A 7,189-nucleotide genomic window follows, 5' to 3' on the forward strand; every position below is an offset into this window, starting at 1 on the left:
AGCTCTTCCGGGAGGGAAATAGCTGTCGATTATGAGTCCAACATGTGATCCAAAGACCATGGTGAATCACACCTACACATGACTCAATGACGCAGTTGGTGAAATTCCCAGCTGCCACTACGGAGATCTGGGTTCAATTCCCGGCAGGGCTGAAATAATTTCAGTATCGCTGCACTGCGAGTCATTTTCCAACTCTCGTGGGCGAGGAGTTGGGTGTGTGTGTGCATGTAAGGTCACACCATTCCCCATAGATCGGTCATGTATAAGCTCTGAGCTCTCTTCCGGGAGGGAAATAGCTGTCGATCACAAGTCCAACATGTGATCCAAGACCATGGTGGATCACACACAACTCATGGCACAGTTGGTAGAGTTCCCGGCTGCCACTATGGCAGTCCAGGTTTGAATCCTGCCCAGGGCTGAAATAGTTTCAGTATCGCTGAGCTGCAGGTTGTTAATTCAACTCTCGTGGACGGGGAGTTGGGGATGTGTGTGTGTGTGTGTGTGTGTGTGTGTGTGTGTGTGTGTGTGTGTGTGTGTGTGTGTGTGTGTGTGTGTGTGTGTGTAAGATCACAGAATTACCCATACAACAGTTATATATGAGCTCTGAGCTCTCTTCCAAGAGGAAAATACCTGTCGATCATGAATCCAACATGTGATCCAAGACCATGGTGAATCACACAGACACAGACACACGCACACACACACACTCACACACACACACACACACACACACACACACACACACACACACACACACACACACACACACACGACAGTCGAAGTGACAACGAAGATTGGAACTCCGGAAAGAAACACAATTTTCGTGAATTAATAGTGAAGGGGAAAGCTCGTGGTGTAGTGGGCAGGTGAGGAAAAGGGAGAAGGGGAGACATTATTGAGGAAAATGGAAGGAAATGAGGAAGGGGACGAACGGACCCCGGACGTCAGAAGGGGTGTCAACAAAAGGTGTGCAGAACGGGGCACCTCGAGCATTTTTGAAAGAATTCTCTTATTTTATCAAAATTTGTTCTTCCATACATCAATCTTCCCTTTCTATATTGTTCGTTTTTTTTTCATATACTTTTCCTCATTTAGTTCCAGTTCAACCAATATGTGGTCACCTTTACTTATTGGTGTCTTATGTTCAATCTTGTCCACTATTTCAGGTTCTGATGTGATTATTAGGTCCGGTCTCGATGGTTCTTCCTCATTTCTATACCTAGTATTCTCTTGTATCCATTGCGTCATTGTATGTTCTATTATCATATCAAGTAGTACATATCCCCATAGGTCGTCTCCACCCTTCATTCTTATCTCTTCCCAGCAGATTTTTTTTACAGTTAGGGTCACCCATTATAACAATTCCTCCTCTATCTTCCATTAACTTATTTAGTGTTATCCTTGTGTCTTCTAACACATTTTTGTGTTCTCTCTCTCTTCCCACGAAGCCGTTTTAGGAGGCACATAATTTACCACAAATTGTCCTCCACTTCCATCATAATCATCTCTATTCTTTCCATATGTGACATTCCTCACATTGATATCCTTCTTAGTCAGGAACATAACTCTACCCTCTTATTTTACCTCTCTGTTTCTAATCCAATAATTATATGTACCATGTCCTACACTGTTAGGTGGTAGTGGACATTTCAATTTTGTCTCTACAATTCCCATTATGTCCGGTTCTTTTTCCTTCAGGTAATCATTCAGTTCATTCAAGCCAGTTATTAAGCCATCAATATTTGTGTAAGACACTTTTATTTTTCTGCTACCTCCATCCTGTTTTCTGTTTCCCTTCCGTTTTTCTCTGCTATGAACCATTTCCTCACTTTCATATCCACTACTCTCCAATAGAATTTCTCTTTGTCTGACTCTATTCTGTACTCTTTTTTTTTTTTTAGCTTCCATTCTTTTTGCTTTCTCATCCTCTCTTTCCTCTTTATTCATCTCTCTTTTTATCCATACCTGTTTATATAGATCACTTTTTGCTAGTTTCCCTGTTTTTGATAAGATATTCTCTGCTGTCGTTTGTGACCTGAATTTAACCTTAATTGGTCTGGTCTTATCTGTATTGTATTTCCCTAGTCTATATATTTCTTCAATTTCTTTCCCTGTTTCTTGTTCATCTTCTTGAACTACTTTTAATATCTTGTTTACTTTTTCCTTCTCCTCCTTTACTCTTGTAGTCCTATTTGGATTATGCTTCTCTTCCATCCCTAATATAATTATACATTTCTTTTTATCCGCTAAGTCTCTTACTATTTTCTCCTCCCCCATCACTTCCATAACTGTATTCTTAGTTTGTTCTTTCGTCTGTTGTTTTACTATATATCTAAATTTGATTTTGTTGTTCTCTTGAACTTTTCTCCAACCCTGTACCTCTTTTGCTATGGACTCTTTATTCTCTTTATTATTATTCTTTAATTCCTCACTCTCATCCTTTACTTCTCTTAACTGCCTTTTTAATTCCTATGTTTCTTTACTTAGGTTTTGGTTCTCCTTCTTTATTTCTTCCAATTGATCAACTCTTTGTGTAATCCGTGTAAGTTGACTGAACCTAACCTCCCATTGTTCGTTCATTTTCTCGAGTTTTTCCTCTAGAATTGCTAGTCGGGGGAGGTTGTCATCTCCCACCTCATTAAATCCACGGAAATAATTATCTTCACCTTTCATTGCGCTGCTCTTCTCTATATTTCTAATTTTTTACATTTTTACTAAGCGCTTCGACTTCACCTCTATCGTCTGCGCACCTCTTGTTGACATAACTTCTGACTTCCGGGGCCCGTTCGTCCCCTTCCTCATTTCCTTCCATTTTCCTCAGTAATCCCTCTCCTTCCCCTTTTTCTTCACCTTCCCACTACACCACAAGCTTTCCCCTTCCCTACTAATACAACACAGGCACTCCCTCGTCATTGAGATCCTCGAAATTTGAAGTTTTTTCCTGGAGTTCCAAACTTCGCTGTGTGTGTGTGTGTGTGTGTGTGTGTGTGTGTGTGTGTGTGTGTGTGTGTGTGTGTGTGTGTGTGTGTGTGTGTGTGTGCGTGTGTGTGTGTGTGTGTTTACCTAGTTGTATTATACGGGACAAGAGCTATGCTCGTAGTGACCCGTTTTCGTATCTCTCCGCATCCAGTTTATTCTTAAAATCGTGTATAGTTTTGGCACTCACTGTTTCTTCGTTTAGTTTTTTCCAGACATCAATCACTCTATGTGGGAAGCTATTCTTTTTCAGGTCTCTTCTGTAACCGTCCTTCTTTAGCTTCTTTTCGTGTCCTCTTGTTTCTCTTCTGTCCCACTTTAATAAGTCGTCTATATTGAGAATTTCCATCCCTTTCATAATTCTGTAAATGGTCAACAAATAACCTCTTTCTCTTCTTTGTTCCAGTGTTGATAGATGTAATTTCTCCAATCTTTGTTCGTATGTCAAATTTGATAGTGTAGGTGCCATTTTGGTCGCTGCTCTTTGGATTCTATCTGATTTTCATATGTTCTTTTTTTGTGCTAGGTGCCCATAGTGTTGCAGCATCCTCTAGTTTAGGTCTTATCAGTGTAACCATTATTTCCTTTACCATTTCTTCATCCATGTAGTCGAAGGCCACCTTCATTGATCTTAATAAATGAAAAGTCTCTCCAAATAATTTATTGACATGTTTATCAGGTGTTAAGTCACTTGAGATGATCACTCCCAGGTCCCTTTCTGAATCGACTTTTTTGACTTGTTTCCAATTTTATATTGACCCGATATTCTGTTCTTGGTTTTTCCAAATTCCATTGTGCTACATTTCTTAATGTCGAAATTCATTTCACATCTCTGACTCCATTCCCATATTTTGTCCAGGTCTTCTTGTAGTGATCTGCAGTCTTCTTCTGTGCTTACTCTCTTGAGTTATTTGGCATCGTCAGCAAAAAAAGTTCATGTAACAATTCACTCCCTCATCCATATCATTTATATATATGGCAAACATTAAAGGAGCCAATACAGAGCCTTGCGGGACGCCACTCTTCACATCTTCCCAGTTCGAATTTTTGTCTCTAAGTACCACTCTCATTTTTCTCCCATTTAAGAAATCTTTCATCCATTCCAGTAGCTTACCTTATATTCCTCCGATTATTTCAAATTTTCTTGTTAATTTTTATGTGGAACTTTATCAAATGTCTTCTGCAAGTCCAAGAAGGCGCAATCTACCCAGCCATCTCTTTCTTGTATTATCTCAATTAATCTCAAGTAAAAGCATATTAAGTTTGTGATACACGATATTCCACTTCTAAAGCCAAATTGTTTAGGGTTTATTATTTTATTTTCTTCTAAGTGTTTGGTCCATTTGTTTCTTATAAATTTTTCGCATATTTTTGCTACTGTGCTTGTCAGGGATACTGGTCTGAAGTTTGTAGGATCTTCTTTGTTTCCTCCTTTACATATTGATACTATGTATGCATCTTTCCAATCTTGCGGTACCTTTCCTTCTTTGAGTGAAAAGTCTATTATCTTTTATAATTTGTCTGTCAGTTCGTCTATACACTCTTTCAGTATCCAATTTGCAATTCCTTCCGGTCCATGCAATTTCCTAACATCTAGGTTTTTTATTTGGTCTCTTATTTCTTTATGTGTTACCTTTATTTCTTTCATTTTAGGGGATCTTTCTTGTTGTCCATCTTCTCAAATTTGTGAGCTCTCAATTGTAAAACCAGACCTGAAATGTCAGATCATAACTTCTGCCATTTCTGTGTCATCTATATATTCTTTATCTCCTTCACGCATTTTTACTATTTAGTGTTTATCCTTTAATTTGTCATTTATATATCTGTAAAAGAGTTTAGGTTGATCCTTACATTTGTCTATAATATCTTTTTCACAATTTCTTTCTCTTTCCTGCGTATATTCACATATTTGTTCCAAATTTTTTTATATGTTTGCCATTTGGATTTTTTTTTTCTTTCTTTTTCATCTTTTCCAGACTTTGTCTCTTCTGTCTTTAGCCTCACTGCATATTTTGTTATAACAACATTTTATATAAATCTCTTTTTGCTTCTTTGGTACATATTTATCAATTCCTTCCTTGTACTTTTCTTTGAATATGTTCCATTTGTCTTCCATCTTTGTTTCCTCTTTGGAGAATTTATCCCAGTCTGTGTTTTGGAAAAATTTTATTTTACAAAATCCGTTTTTCTGTACATTAATCTTCCTTCTCTATGTTTATCATTTGTACCTACATTGTTTTGTTCTTTTAATTCAAAATATATTAGTATATGGTCACTCTTTCCAGTTGGTGTTTTATACTCCATTTTGTTCACGATATCTGGTTCAGAAGTTAATGTTAAATCTAGTTTCGATGGTTCCTCATTGTTTCTGTATCTAGTATTTTCCTTAACCCATTGTGTTAAGGTGTATTCGATGGTCATATCCAGTAGAATGTTGCTCCAAAGTTCTTCTCCCCCTTTTACTATCATTTCTTCCCAGATTATATCCTTTGCATTAAAATCGCCCATGATTACTATGTTACCACCCTCTTTCAGTAACTCGTTTAGCACATTCATTGTTTCTTCCAGTAATTTAGAATTATTGCTATCAGACCAAGCCTGTGTTTTTGGTGGTACATACACCGCTACAAACTTTATGTTTTTCATCTTTTTGTTTACAATTTTAATCATAACTAATTCTACATTACCTTTGCCTTCATTAAGCTTTGTCACATTTAGATCCTTTTTGGTCAATATCATGACACCTCCTCCTGCTTGTCTGTTCTATTTTTCGCCCAGTGGTTGTATAGACCTTGTCCCACTATACTTGTTGATAGACGTTCTTTCAGTTTTGTCTCCACAATTCCCATAATGTCAGGTTTCTCTATTTCTAGATAGTCATTTAGTTAATTAATTCCATAAGATCATGCCATCGATATTTGTGTATGCCAATTTTAACTTCATACTCTTCTCTTTTTTTTTTTTTTTAAGTTTCCACTTTTTATGTAACATTTTTAGTCTCAAGTCCAGTACTCTCAATTATTATTATTTTTTTTTTTGTCTCTGTTCTTTTCTCGTTTCTATCATTGGCTTCAATTCTGAGAGCTTTGTCCTTCTCTTTTTCCTCATCACTCGTTTCCTTTTTTATCCATATATATGTTTGAATTTCTCGCTGTTTCCCAATTTAACCGCTTTCAATAATACCTCCTCGGCTATCATTTGAGTTCTTAGTTTTATTTTCAGAGGTCTATGTTGTTTATCTTTTGAATATTTGCCTATCCTGTGGATCTCGTCAATTTCCTTATCAAAAGCTTGTCCTTCGTTCTGTATTTCTTTCAATATTTCCTTAGCTATTTCCTTCTCCTTTTCTCTCTGGTATTTATACATATCATGTTTTTCCTGGATACCATGGACCACAATGCACTTACCTTTGTCAACTGTACAGTATTTCTCACCCAATTTTTCTTTTCTTTAATTACTTTCATAACTGTTTCGTTTGTATTTTCCTCCATCTGCTTTTGTACTATTTCTCTAAAAGATGTATATATTTTTTATTTTCCTGTTCTTGTTTCCATTGATTTTTTATTTCAATGAGGCCTGTTTCTTTAATTGACTCTTCCACCTTTAGGGTCACTACCTGTAATTGCTCTCTGACCTTTTTTAGTTCTTCATTTTTATTTTTGTCCTCATTTTTCATTCTTTCGTTTTCTCTTTTGAGGATATCAATTTCGCTCTTTAGGTCACTTAATTCTCTAATCGTTTGCTCATTACTCTTACGCAAAGTAATCAATTCCCTAAGTACAGCTCGGTAGTCCAATTTTAGATCTACGATTTCTTCCAATAGTTCGTTTATTTCGCGATTTTTTAAAGCATTACTATATCTAACTTCTCTATCTGTATCTAAGGTTTTACCTATTTCTCCTGGATTTCTTTTAAAACCTGAAAAAACTGTTGTTCTCCCACCTTTGGTTTATCCTTGGAATATCAATCAAACAAGTTTTTTGGGGGATGACACCTCTTGGACTTTTTACTTTACTTATATCCAGTCCTCTCTTCATTGGTTCATTTAATATTCTCTCGTCTTTTTCTTTCTCCATTGTGCCAAACTATACTTATTTCAAGAACTGGATTATACTTTATCTGTCACACGAGAAGCATAGCCTACACATCCCGCACAATAGCAACTAGTTTCCTTCGTGTGTGTGTGTGTGTGTGTGTGTGTGTGTGTGTGTGT

The 7,189-nt window shown here is 36.8% G+C and overlaps 1 protein-coding gene across 4 annotated transcripts in view; it reads right to left on the bottom strand.

The window, feature by feature from the left end:
* Positions 1-1,907: 1,907 nt before the first annotated feature.
* The window catches only part of LOC143039929 (uncharacterized), a 63,585-nt gene continuing 58,303 nt past the window's right edge, over positions 1,908-7,189 (bottom strand). For all 4 annotated transcript variants that reach the window (XM_076210329.1, XM_076210327.1, XM_076210328.1 and 1 more), the window contains exon 4: positions 1,908-7,189. This exon is cut by the window's right edge and continues 937 nt beyond it. The gene's annotated coding sequence lies outside the window, so the exon portion shown is untranslated.

Source organism: Oratosquilla oratoria, chromosome 27, assembly GCF_046742065.1.
Source record: "Oratosquilla oratoria isolate Oo_2021 chromosome 27, ASM4674206v1, whole genome shotgun sequence".
Classification (NCBI taxonomy): Eukaryota; Metazoa; Arthropoda; class Malacostraca; order Stomatopoda; family Squillidae; genus Oratosquilla; species Oratosquilla oratoria.